At 39.4% G+C, this 14804-nt stretch overlaps 1 pseudogene; it reads left to right on the top strand.

The window, feature by feature from the left end:
- Positions 1-227: 227 nt before the first annotated feature.
- LOC148697413 (uncharacterized) lies at positions 228-3316 on the top strand (annotated as a pseudogene).
- The last annotated feature ends 11488 nt before the right edge of the window (positions 3317-14804 follow it).

A 14804-nucleotide genomic window follows, 5' to 3' on the forward strand; every position in this document is an offset into this window, starting at 1 on the left:
TGTCAACATAATTTTCACGTCAAATTTTGGCGCCGTTGCCGGGGATTAGCAAAGTTCCTAATCCCTTGTCTTGAGTCTTGTTTAAGTTGTTTAGTTTCTATTTTGTTTTAATTTTTGCACCGTGTGTGTGTGTTTTGTTTTTGTGCCGTGTGTGGCACCTTATTTCCTTACTTGTGCCAAGTCTATTAGATTGATTGCTAACCTTGTTTGCTCTTGTGTGCAGGTACTAGTTTATGACCCGTGGCTCACAACCTGTTCGTGAGCATATCTCCGACTTTGACGGTGATTTCGAGAGGACTTTGAGAAGGAAAAAGAAATCGCAAGCGTCTAATCCTCCTAGTCCCGAACCTGAATTAGAAGAGCAAGAAGTTGAAGTTGAGGTTGAAGAGGAGGCCACGGCAAGGGTTGAAGAGGAAGTACCAACCATGGCAGTGGATAATCGAACCATCAAGGAGCTTTCTACCTCGGGTTTGGCCAATGCAGCACCTCTTTGCATCCAATACCCTAGGGCAGCCCCTGAGAAGACCGATGAATTTGAGTTGAAGTCCAGCTTGCTCCACCATATTCCGAAATACCATGGGTTGGCCATGGAGGATCCGAACAAGCATCTAAAGGAATTCGAGGTGGTGTGCTCAAGTATGACACCGGTGAACGTGGACAGCAACATATTGAAGATGAAGGCTTTTCCTTTTTCTTTGGTGGAGAAGGCCAAGGATTGGTTGTATGAGTTGGCTCCCGGAACTGTCACATCATGGGAGAGTATGAAGCGAGCCTTCTTAGAGAAGTTCTTTCCGACATCACGAGTCATTCTTCTTCACAAGAAGATTAGTGGAATTCAGCAAAGCCAAGGTGAATCTTTTCCTACGTATTACGAACGTTTTAAATCTCTTGTTGCTTCATGTCCACAGCACCAGATGAAGGAGGAGCTACTTCTTCAATATTTTTACGAAGGCCTTTTACCACTTGAACGACAAATGTTGGATGCATCCGCGGGAGGGGCTTTAGTGGACAAGACACCTAGGGATGCCAAAACTCTCATTGCCAATCGAGCACTCAATGCACAACAATATGAAGGTGTTGGGCAGAGAGACACCCCATGGCCACAGCATGTAAATGAGGTAAGTTCTATTTCTGAGTTACAATCCCAAATGGCTAACCTTACGTCTATGTTATCGTAGTTTGTTGAAGGCCCTAAGACGCAAGGAACTACAATCTGTGGTGTATGTTCCATTCAAGGACACCAATCTGATCAATGCCCTCAATTAATTGAGAACGGAGGGTGGGAATCTGCCAATGCCGTGGGCTATGGGAATCAAAACCAACCAAGGGGTGATCCTTTCTCCAACATATACAATCAGGGATGGCGAGACCACCCCAATTTCAGATGGAGAGATGCACCACAATATGCCCAACAAAGTGGATTCCGACAACCCCCGGGTTTCTTTCCAAGGCCAATGGCACCACAACCACCTCCTCAAGCACAATCATCCCAAACCAACTCAGGTACGTCTATGAATGACGATAAAACATATCAGTTACTAACCACAATGGCGCAGGGAATGCAGAACCAAGCAAAGGAGGTTAATGAGCTGAAGAAGCAAATGGGCCAAATGGCCGAATTTTTGGGACAAATTCGTGAAAATGGTAAGTTACCAAGCACTACGGTAGTCAATTCCAAGGGTGGTTTCGAATCTGCGAAAGCTATCACACTAAGAAGTGGAAAAGAAGTAGGAAACAAGGAAGATGAGAAGATACGAATCGAAGAAGAGGAGAAAAATGACCCCACGGCAAGGGTGACACCACCCATGCCGCAGCCATCTACGACCTCCCATCCATCCACCTCAGGTAAGGTTGTCCCAAATGTTGTGATTTCGAACACTAATTTGCCCAATGTTCCTTTCCCTTGCAGATTTGCACAATCGAAGAAGGAAGAAAGCGAAAAGGACATTTTGGATATCTTTCGAAAAGTCCAAGTAAATATTCCTTTACTTGATGCTATTAAGCAAGTGCCCAGGTATGCAAAGTTTTTAAAAGAGTTATGCACAACTAGGAAAAGAATTTCAAACAAAGAAGTTGTGAAAGTAAGTGAGAATGTATCCGCGGTTTTGCAACGAAAGTTACCTCCAAAGTGTAAGGACCCAGGGAGCTTTACTATCCCATGCACAATTGGAAACACTAGATTTGAGCAATGCATGTTAGATTTAGGTGCTTCTATTAATGTTATGCCATATTCCATTTATGCATCTATGAACCTGGGTGAGTTAAAACAAGATAGCGTTATAATTCAATTGGCTGATCGTTCTAACGCTTATCCCAAGGGAGTCCTTGAGGATGTTTTAGTGCAGGTCAATCATCTTATCTTTCCTGCAGATTTTTATGTCTTAGAAATGGAGGATTCGAGCCATGCTCCATCATTGCCAATCTTGCTAGGCCGTCCATTCATGAAAACAGCGAGAACAAAGATAGATGTGTATACGGGAACATTAACCATGGAATTTGATGGGGACATTATTCGTTTTAATCTTTCTGAAACCATTAAATATCCAATTGAGGATCATTCTTGTTTTGCTATTGACATTGTTGATTCTTTGGCACAGGTACATTTGAATCGAAGGAACGAAGATGCACTTGAAGTAGCCTTAGTACACGGCATAGGAGCAAGAAATGAGGATGGGGAAATCCTTGCAAGCCACGACATGGAATCTGACAATATTACCGTGCCCCCTTGTAGTGAAGTGCTTGAAATGGTCGCAGCCCTTGAGTCATTGCACTCACACTCTGGTAAGTCTCCACTCTCACTTTTAGATTCGGTTTTGACTAACAAGTTACTTCCATCAATTGTGCAGCCACCTACACTTGAGTTAAAGCCATTACCTAGTCACTTGAAGTATGTTTTCTTGGGAGAAGATCAGACACTACCTGTCATCATTTCTAGTTCACTCACGGCCCAAGAAGAAGACAAGTTGATAAGGGTGTTAAAGGAGCACAAACCTGCCATTGGATGGACCTTAGCGGATATCAAAGGCATTAGTCCCACCACATGCATGCATCGCATCCTTTTGGAGGAGGGAGCCTAGCCATCTCGTGAAGCTCAACGTCGCCTTAATCCACCCATGTTGGAAGTAGTAAAAAAAGGAGATTATAAAATTGCTTGATTGTGGTGTTATATATCCTATTTCTGATAGTCGTTGGGTGTCACCCGTGCTGGTTGTTCCAAAGAAGTCCGGAGTCACGGTGGTGAAGAATGAAGAACAAGAGCTTGTACCCACTCGTGTTGTGACAGGTTGGCATGTGTGTATTGATTACAGGAAGTTAAATGCCATGACAAGGAAGGATCACTTCCCATTGCCATTCCTGGACCAAATGCTAGAAAGGTTAGCCGGTTATAAATTTTATTGCTTTCTTGATGGATATTCCGGATATAACCAAATTGTGATAGCTCCGGAGGATCAGGAAAAGACAACTTTCACATGCCCCTTTGGCACCTTTGCATATCGACGTATGCCATTTGGGTTGTGCAATGCCCCTGCGACATTTCAACGATGCATGGTGAGTATATTCTCTGATTATGTGGAGAAGATTATTGAGATATTCATGGATGATTTTAGCGTGTTTGGTAATTCATTCGATCATTGCTTGAATAATCTGACCTTAATTTTGAAACGTTGTGTTGAAACGAATCTTGTGCTTAATTGGGAAAAATGTCATTTCATGGTTAAGCAAGGTATTGTTCTAGGACATATTATTTCTGAAAAAAGGCATTGAAGTGGATAAATCTAAGGTAGACCTTGTTCGTCACTTACCCTCTCCAACTTCGGTTAGAGAGGTTCGTTCGTTTCTTGGTCATGCAGGTTTTTATAGGCGCTTCATAAAGGATTTCTCCAAGATTGTGCAGCCACTATGCCGATTGCTTCAAAAGGAGGTGGTTTTCGAGTTCAACGAGGCGTGTGAGAAAGCATTCAACCACCTCAAGGAGGCTCTCACTTCGGCTCCCATTATCACACCTCCAGATTGGAGCCTTCCATTCGAGTTGATGTGCGATGCTTCGGACTATGCGATTGGTGCTATTTTGGGGCAGCGAAAGAACAAACAACCTCATGTTATTTATTATGCATCTAGGACACTAAATGATGCTCAATTGAATTACTGAACCACTGAAAAAGAATTACTTGCTGTGGTATTTGCATTAGATAAGTTTCGGTCATACTTACTTGGTACTAAAGTTATTATTTTTACTGATCATGCAGCTCTCAAGTATTTGCTCACGAAGAAGGAAGCCAAGCCTAGACTAATTCGATGGCTGTTGCTTTTACAAGAGTTTGACATTGAGATTCGGGATAAGAAGGGCGTGGAGAATGTGGTGGCTGACCACCTAAGTCGAATGGTACATGAGGAAGCATCGCTAATTCCTGAAACCTTTCCCGATGAGCAATTAATGTCTATCCAGGTAAGTGAGCCTTGGTATGCAGATTTGGTGAACTTTTTGGTGTCTAAACATACTCCTAGCACACTTAATAGGAATCAATGTGATAAGCTGAATAAGGATGCTAGGTTTTATGTCTGGGATGACCCATACCTTTGGAAATTTTGTCCTGATCAAATTGTACGACGTTGTGTGAATAAATATGAGTTTCAATCTATTTTAACATTTTGTCATTCATATGCATGTGGGGGACATTTTGGCACCCAACGCACTGCACTTAAAGTTTTAGAATGCGGGTTTTATTGGTCAACCATTTTCAGGGATACTAGGACATTTTGCCTTACATGTGATCGTTGTCAACGAATGGGTAATATAAGTGTTAAGGATCAAATGCCACAAAACCCTATACTTTCTGTTGAAATATTTGATGTGTGGAGAATTGATTTTATGGGTCCCTTTCCTTCCTCCCATGGTTTTATCTATATCTTGTTGGCGGTGGATTATGTTTCCAAATGGGTGGAAGCAAAAGCCACCCGTACTAACGATTCCAAAGTGGTTGCAGATTTTGTGAAGTCTAACATTTTTGCTAGGTTTGGAATGCCTCGAGTCCTTATAAGTGATGGAGGTTCACATTTTTGTAATCGCACAATCGAGGCACTGCTCAAGAAGTACAAAGTTACACATAGGGTTTTGACACCCTATCATCCTCAAACAAGCGGGCAAGCCGAGGTGTCGAATCGCGAGATAAAACAGATTCTTGAGAAGACGGTTGGCCCAACAAGAAAAGATTGGAGCTTGAGGTTAGAGGATGCATTGTGGGCTTATAGGACCGCCTACAAAACACCCATAGGAATGTCCCCATTTCGGCTTGTGTATGGCAAACCATGTCACTTACCTGTGGAATTGGAGCACAAGGCTCATTGGGCCGTGAGGAAGTTCAATATGGATGTAGATGAGGCGGGAATTCATCGTAAGCTTCAATTGAATGAACTTGAGGAAATACGGAATGAAGCTTACGAGAATGCTCGACTTTACAAGGAAAAAACAAAGGCCTTTCATGACAAGATGATTCGCACCAAGTCCTTCTCTGTGGGACAAAAAGTGTTGTTGTTTAATTCTCGCCTTCGTCTATTTCCGGGTAAGTTACGTTCACGTTGGATTGGACCCTTTGTTATTACTAATGTTTTTCCTCATGGTGCAGTCCAAGTTCGTAGTTTCAAAACAGGTCAAGAGTTCAAGGTGAATGGGCATCGATTGAAGCCTTATTACGACAGCTTTGTAGAACATGATGTGGAGGAGACAACCCACTATGCCGTGGGTTCCCATAAAGGATGATCAATGTGGCATCGTCCGGCTGCAAGATGTAAAAGAAAGCGCTACTTGGGAGGCAACCCATGCAATCAACAAAGGAAGAACTTGGGAATCGCTACACACTCAGATTTGCATCCCTAAACCCTTTCCTTCGTTGCTTACTTTATGTTATGTGTAATGTGTTCAATTGTGTCTAAAACATTGAGGACAATGTTTCGTTTAAGTGTGGGGGGGTAACATTCTGTTTTGAGATATTTTGTGCATGAAATTCGTAGGGTATTACCACCTAACATGTCTAAACTTGTTTCCCACTGTTTTTAAGTGTTTTTAAGCTATTTTAGAGTGTTTTAGAGTGTGTTGATTTAAAAATCCGAAAATACCATAAAAATTTGAAAAAAATTGTTTTGAAAAACCCAAAAAGAGTTGTTTTTGTGTGTTGTTTGTGTCGTAGGTCACCTTCCAACGCAATGATGAGGATTTGGTTTTTAATTGCATGATGGTTAAAGAAAGTTACAACATGGATGGACGTTTGATATACTCTTTGGTTTATGCTTGTTTGTAGTTATAGTTTACGAATTCACATGTAATCACAAATGATAAAAATCAGTTTTTGTAACATGCTTGAAGGAATGAACTCAAACTAACGCTACATCCCTGTGAGACTTGAGCCTAAACGTTATTTGGAGAGTTAAAATCTGTGCATCATTGTTTTCTAAGTCGTTGCATGATCTCATTATTCTTTGCTTGGTTACTACTTAGAAGGCGTTTCATCACTTAGTTCCAAATGCTAGAACTCATGTCCATTTCATTCAAAGCATGTCATTGATTTGCATAACACATATTCAAGATGAAGTTGTGTAGTGACCACCATCAAAGCCAAACAGCCATGTGCCCTTCACTCATTTTGTGTTTAAGTTTAACCCCATTGAGCCGTGTTAGCCCATGTTCTTTGTTAACCCACATTATCCTCACCTAGCCTAGAATAGGACCATCCGTATCCTTGTTCTTGAAGCATAGTAAGCATGAATGAATTCCCTTTTGATTAATGTGTTGCAGAAAATAAGTGTGGGGGAAAGAGTAATTATGTGAGTTGATGTGCCATAGGCACGATATATATATATATATAAAAAATAAAATAAAAAAATAAAAAAAAAAAAAAGAAAAGAAAAGAAAAAGAAGTGAAAAAGAGTTCCAAAGTGTGGTTTGTTGAAGTAAGGGTCCAAAACAATGAATTAGGCCCTAAGAGTTGTTTGAATCTTCCCTTTATGTCTAAAAGATGAATTCTGCATTCTAAGGGAATTCTAGGTCATAATTTCATTACTTTACTTACTATTGCTTAAAGAACTTTTGTTTATCTTTACCTTTCGTTGTTAGCCAATACCCCAAGCCCCGTTACAACCCTTGATTTCTATCTTGAGTGTTGTGCATTTCAATTGTGGAGTTTGAATTTGGTATGAGCATATGGTGTCACTGGTTCTCGCGTCTAAGTAGTAGCATTCCATTCATGAGATCATATCTAAACATGTTTAATTACTCCAGAAATTGCGTTCGTTGTTATAACATATGTGAGTATTAGTCTTTCATGTTTACATCAATCTTCTCACATATAACTAGTGTAGGGTGTGTAGTCAGAAAATCTGAGTGAAAATTGAGTGCATAACTAGTGAGGAATTGAGGGAATTCTCTAAGGCATGTTACTACATTCAAAATGTGTTTTATTTGATTAAATGCGAACTAGTGAATGGTGACTATGATTAAGTTTGTGCTCGAGGGGAAGGAAGACTAAAAGCTATATGAGTAATGATCTTTGGCATGTCATGTTTCATTGGAAATCCCTGAGGCAAACGTTGGAAGGTTTAGGTTATGTTTTGTTTGTTTTGTTTCGTTTTGTTTAGTTTAGTTGTTTTGTTTTGCTCGAGGACTAGCAAAAGTTAAGTGTGGGGGAATTTGATAGGAGCATATTCATGCTACTTAATTAGCTTGTTCTCGTGCATTTATGTTGTGTTTACTTAGTTATTTTAGTGTTTAAGGCCACTTTTGTGTATTTTCAGATTATAAGGCCAAAGTGTGCAAGAAGATGCAAATTGGAGTCTTTTGGAGCGAAAGAGGAATGAACGAGTGAAGACTTGAAGAAACGATGAATTCTTACTCCAACGATGAATTCTTACCAAAACGAGGAATCCTACTCAAACAAGGTTTCTTACTTGAAGTAGGAAAGTTAACCCTAAGTTTCCCGTTTTGGTAACCTTTCCTAATCTAAACGTCCGTATTTTCTAGCCACTTTGTAGACCTTGTAGGTACTTTAGGATACAAAACGAAGGCCCTAGGCTCCTTATCCATCCTTGTCGTGCCCTTTTATTTTCTTCCCTTCCCTTGCCGTGCAAGGGAGGGCAATTTTGTCCTAGGGTTGCACTTAAAACACATGCTTTTAAACCCTAGCCGCACCCTTCCACAATCTCCTTTGAAGCCGTAGCCTCCATAACCCTTTTTCTCCATTTTTCAGCCGTCACCACCATCCCATAATTTCCCACCAAGCCGTGACTTGCCATTCACCCTAATAACCATATTTCCCATGCAGCCACCATCCCATTTTTTTATTATTAGACCCTAATTTCAACCTAGCCGCAAAGATTCCATTTTTCTCTCCTAATTCACTCCATCAGCCGTGCATTCCATAATCATTAACCCTTTTACTCCCAAAAACTGTGCATCCTTCACACACAAAAAAAGATCCCAGCCGTCACTACCATATCCTATTATTCTTCTAAGCCGTGTCTCCCATTCATAAAAAACCTAATTTCCTAAGCCGCAACTCCATGGACCCCCATTATCATTCATTCTTTTTCAGCCGCACTTTTTCCCCATTAATTTCAGCCTTTCTCCATTGATTCTTTGGATAAGCCGCAAGCATCCCATCACCCTAAAATTCTCCCAACAACCGCACTTTCTCCCTGCCATTCCAGCAACTTTCCAACCTGTCCGCACCCTTCTCCACCCTTCCAGCCACCATACCAACCTTCCTCCATCACTCCACTACCTTGCCGCACCACCACAATTCCCTAAACCCAATCCCAAACCAGAAAATCATCCAAAAAACCACCCATACCATCTCTGCCGCAGCAAGGAGAAGAAGAAAGAGGAGCTTGGACGCGCAGAAATTCAAGTGGATTCGTTGTGCATCCTAGGTGTAATTGATAGGAGCATATTCGTGCGACTTAAATGGCTTGTTCTCGTACATTTACGTTATGTTTCTTTAGTTATTTTAGTCCTTTATGCTTCTTTTGTGTGTTTTCAGGATAATAAGACGTGTTTGACGAAAGGGTGCATTGTGGAGTGTTTTGGAGCACTATTGGGCTAAGGATGGATAGCTTATACTTGGAGCCCAAGTGTTGGATGAAATTGAAGGCCTTGTATGCACTTGAGGACACAAAACAATGGCCCTAACCTAATCACATAACACCTTGCCATGGGCTTAACACAAACGCCATTCCTTGCCATGCAAGGGGGAGCAATTTGGGTCCATTTCATGCACTTAAACCCTAGCCCAATTACACACCAATTTCAGCCACATGAACACAATCATTCCCTCATTGCCGTGGCCCTTGCAAATCCATCCCATTTTCAGCCATTACACTTAATCATTGCACCACAAATCAACACATGCACTCCCATCCATTTCATCATTGCAACCATTGCACATTTACACCAACAAACATCTCTTTGCCGTGCCTTTCCCTTAGATTTTTAGCCATTTCACTTCATCATTACACCACCATTCATTCTTTAATCCACATGCACATACAATCATTCACTCAAGCACCCTTGTGCCTTGCTTCCCCCTTTTGTTCCCACCAATCACATGCATCATCATCATTCAACCAAGCCTAACCCGTGTATCCCCTCCTACATTCCACAAACAAGCCACATGCATTACACCCCACATGTCCCTTTAATCCTTCAAACATGCACCCTTTATTCTTTCATTAATTAAACCACAAATCAGCCATACATTCACCCCTTTCTCCACACCAAAACCGTGCATACACACTTCATTCCATTCATTCATCATCCCATCTCAGCCGCACCATTTATTCCACCCTAGAGCCTCATTATTCAATCTATCATTCAGCCATCTTCCACCCCCTTTAATCATTTAACCCACATGCATTCACACACACTTCACACAAACAAAATTCACATGCAAAACAGCAACCATTCCAACACAAAACAGCACCATTCACCCTTTGCCGTGGAATTCATTCCCCTTTCCAGCTTTCCCTTTCATTTCCAGCTCTAACTCTTCATCATTGCAGCCACCTACATGCATTATTTATTAACTCTTCATCATGCAGCCAGAAAATGAGCAAGAAAGCTTCCCACACACATGCAATTCCAACATCAAAAACTGTCAATGCCGTGGGATCCTTGTGCTTTCCAGCTTTCCTAGCTGTTTTCCACCACATTCCAGCACATGCATGCTTAAACAAACAGCCATTTGCACCTCCATTTCTCCTATAAAAAGCCCTTGCATTCCCATTACCAAGACATCTCAATTCACAACACTTCACACAACACTTCACACAACCCTTGTGCCGCAAATCCCCTTCCATTTCTGTGCAGTTTTTCTCCTCCATTGCAGCCACTATCCAACCACTTCCCATCCCTCCAAAACACTTCACATAATCCCCAAAGCTCACCTTAGACCTTGTGCTACAACAACGAGGAAGAAAAGAGTGCCTAAACGTTCATACAATTCAAGTTTGAGTTGTTGGAATGTTTAGGTGTTTCTTTGATTTCAAAGTTTAAATTTAATTCTCTTTGTTTTGTATGTATGAGAATGGAAGAGAAGAGTGCCTAAACGTTCATACAATTCAAGTTTGAGTTGTTGGAATGTTTAGGTGTTTCTTTGATTTCAAAGTTATGAGGAACTAAACCCCTTTTAGCTAAGGGGTGATTCGAAACTATGTTTATATTTGCAATATGAATTGATTAACTTTCGTTGGAATTTCATAAGTTGTGGATTCAATTTGTTTAACCGTTTGATTGATAACTTATTTATGAATGTTTATTAAGAATGCGCGCTTAATTTTCATGCATGAATATGACGCTAGAATATAAGTGAATTTCACCTAATCGTTATGAACTTATATTCACAAGTAGTGGAGGTTGCTTATAAACAATCGCGTTAAATGAATTCTTGGCACGAGTTTCATGCTCATCATAGTAACGAATGCCTCGTCAACACTTATAGTTTTCATAATGCTTAATGATCTTTGATTGTATCTTTATTGTGCTTTTTACGTAAAGGACTTTTGGAGAATGTGGTGAATTGCGTTGCGCTAACCCATCCAATTCATTAACTTAAGGAGAACTTGACGGTTAATTTAAGCGGACCTAATTAACCCGGAGTGTTGAGTTTCATAATTTATCGAAAGACCAACTGAGAATCAATCTTGTATGCAAGTGTAACATGTGTGGAGAAGAACCCCTTGGCTATTCCATCATCCATATTTTCATCACATTCATATTTACGTTTTGCCTTTAATTACAATTTGTCCATTTAATTTAATCTCGTCCAAACACAATCCCCCCCATCTTTTGTTAAGTCTTAATCATTCGTATTTGTTTTATTTTTGTGTTTTCAAGTATTTGAAGTCTTGTGTACTTGTTTTGAGTTCTTGTTAAGTAAGTTAAGTGTTTTAAAAATTAGTTTTATCAAGTGTTTAGCACCCCTAGTTAATCCCCGGTTAGAACGATCCCTACTTACATCATTACTACAATTGTAACAAATAGGGTTTAGTTTGTGTGCGTATAAATCTACGCATCAGTAATCAATCTTTTGTTCGTTATGTTTAAATTCAATTTTATTTCTCTTTCTGTGAACATGAGAGGCTAAACCCCCTAGTTAGCTAGAGGGTGATTCGAAACCATGATTATTATATATGTGAAATAAGTTGATTACTTCCAGTTATCGTTGCATAAGTTTTGAATACAATTTGCTTAACCGTTTGATTTAGAACTTATTCTTGTATGTTGATTGAGAGTGCACGCTTAATTTGCATGCTTGAATTTGATGCTAGGATATAAGTTTGTTTCACCTAATCGTTATGAATTTATATTCACAAGTAGTGAAGGTTGCTAGTCACGATCATGTTAAGTAGATTCCTGGCAAGCGTATCATGCTTTCCATAGTTACAAATGCCTTGTCGATGCTTATGATTTCCAAAGAACGTAATGATTCTAACTTATATCTTTATCATGCTGTTCAAATAGAGAATTTGTTAGGAATAATTTGTTTGCGATGCATATTCATCCAATTCAATGATTCTAGGGAAATCTGAAGGTTAATTTAAGCGGACCTAATTAACTTGGAGTATCGAGGTTCATAACTTATTGGATTGATAATTGGAAATTGATTTACGTTGCATATATTTCATGTGTGGAGAAGAACCCCTTAGCTATCCCATCATCCATTGATTCATCACAATTTTGTCTTAAAATCTGTTTTCTTTACAATCTGCCCATTTAGTTTAAATTCCTCCAACCACAATTCCCCCATATTTTGTTGAGTCGTAGTCATTCGTATTTGTTTTATTTTGTGTTTTTAAGCAATTGGAGTCATAACACTTTCAAATTCGTCCCAATTAAGTTCTAGTTTCTGTTTGAGTCAATTCAAATTAGATTAGCACCCCTAGTTAATCCCCGGTTAGAACGATCCCTACTTACTTCATTACTACAATTGTCACAAATAGGGTTTAATTTGTGTGTCAACATAATTTTCACATCATTCACCTAATAGTTACAAACTTATATTCACAAGTAGTGAAGGTCGCTTATAAACGATCGTGTTAAATGAATTCTTGGCACTAGTTTCATGCTCATCATAGTAACGAATGCCTCATCAACACTTATAGTTTTCATGTTGCTTAATGATCTTTGATTGTATCTTTATTGTGCTTTTCACGTAAAGGACTTTTGGAGAATGTTTTGCATTGTTGTATGCACTTTCCCATCCAATTCATTAACTTAAGGAGAACTTGAAGGTTAATTTAAGCGAACCTAATTAACCTGGGGTGTTGAGTTTCATGATTCATCGAAAGACCAACTGAAAATCATCTTGTATTCAAGTGTGACATGTGTGGAGAAGTACCTTCTAGCAAGCATTCCATCCATATTTTCATCAAATTCGTTTTTACAATCTGTTTTTATTATAATCTGTTTTCTTTGTTTTAATTTTGTCAAAACTAAATCCCCGTTTACTTTAGTGTTTCAATTTAGTTAGAAAGTGTCTTAGTTTGTGTTTCTAAGTGTTTTGATTCAAGTTATAACCCAAATTCGTCCAAATTAGGTTAGGTGTTCAAAACTGCCCAGATTGTGTTTTCAAGGCAGTTTTGAGTGTTTTGTTGCTGTTTTGAGTCTTTTGGTTTGTTTTAGTGTTTTAGTGGTTAGTTTTGCATTCTTTGAGTCTAGTTTAGTGTTTTAACCTTTGTTTTACGTTTTTGAGTCAGAATTCAAGTGATTTGGCAATCCTTCCTAATCCCCGGTTTAGAACGATCCCTACTTATACATATACTACAATTGTCAAAAGAGGGTTTTAATTTGTGTGCTTATATATTTCGCATCAAGGATAAGATAAGATAAGGTTGGATAAGGTTTGGATAGGATAAGGAAATTTGGATAATATTCCTTCTTTGTAGCTGATTCCTTATCTTCAAAGTCTTCAATTTAATTCTTCTAGATCTTAATCACATTCCTAGCCTCTCTTGATCTTCAAATTCGTCCATCCACCTTGCTCCATGCATGTGCAATCCATTCCAAGCCCAAAACTGCTCTAAAATGCTCCAAATTGCACTTTCTTGGCAACTTTGTCAATTGAACCTAAAAACACACAAAAATAGCTTAAAACACTCTAACAAGTAGAAATTAGCTCTGTAAATGCAAGAAAACAAGCTAACTAAGTCGCATAAATATGCTCTTATCATCAATCTTGGTGTGGGCTATTTTCATGAAAGGTCATCCAAGTAAGAGTGGCGATGGTGGAGAGTGGGTTGAATCCTCCATGTCAAGCACATAGAAATCTGCAGGAAAAATCAAGTGGTCTACTGATAGGAGCATATTCATGCGACTTAAATGGCTTGTTCTCGTGCATTTACGTTATGTTTCTTTAGTTATTTTAGTACTTTAAGCTATTTTCGTGTGTTTATAGGTCCAAAGGGCTAAAGGAGCAAAAAGATGCATTTTGGAGACTTTTGGAGCACTTTTGGGCTAAGGACGGATAGCTTATGCTTGAAGCCAAAGTGTTGGACGAAATTGAAGACCTAATTGGAGCCAAAGTGTTGGAACCTTGTTCTCTTTAGTTTTAGGACATTTAAACCTTTCCTAATCCCAATCATGCCATGCATAACACACATCCATTCTAACACATTGTCATTGCACATGCATTTCCTTCATTAGTTAACCCACATGCACTTATCACTTATCATCACCACATATCATATCACTTAATCACTTATCACTTATCATCACCACTTAACCACTTATCATATCATAACCACATATCATATCACTTATCACTTATCACTTAACATATCATCCACCTACTTCACCTACAACATCCACCTACTTCACCTACAACATCCACTTCACCTACAACATCCACCTACTTCACCTACAACATCCACTTCACCTACAACATCCACCTACTTCACCTACACCTACTTCACCTACAAATGACATAGCCATATGTTCCCTCCACTACTCCTATAAATACCCTTGCATTCATTCATTCATTCACATCTCATTTTCATTCACATCTCACACACAACACTTCCATTCCATTGTACATACCACAACACATCCAATCTTCCCTTTGCCGTGAGTCTCCCCTATAATCCAAACACCATTTTTCCATTTCCCTATTAATCCAAACACCACTCCCCAAACCATTCACACCATCAAACTATCCTTAGACCTTGTGCTACAACAACGAGGAAGAGAAGAGTGCCTAAACGTTCATACAATTCAAGTTTGAGTTGTTGGAATGTTTAGGTGTTTCTTTGATTTCAATGTT

Source organism: Pyrus communis, chromosome 4, assembly GCF_041283825.1.
Source record: "Pyrus communis isolate YQ-2024b chromosome 4, ASM4128382v1, whole genome shotgun sequence".
Classification (NCBI taxonomy): domain Eukaryota; kingdom Viridiplantae; phylum Streptophyta; class Magnoliopsida; order Rosales; family Rosaceae; genus Pyrus; species Pyrus communis.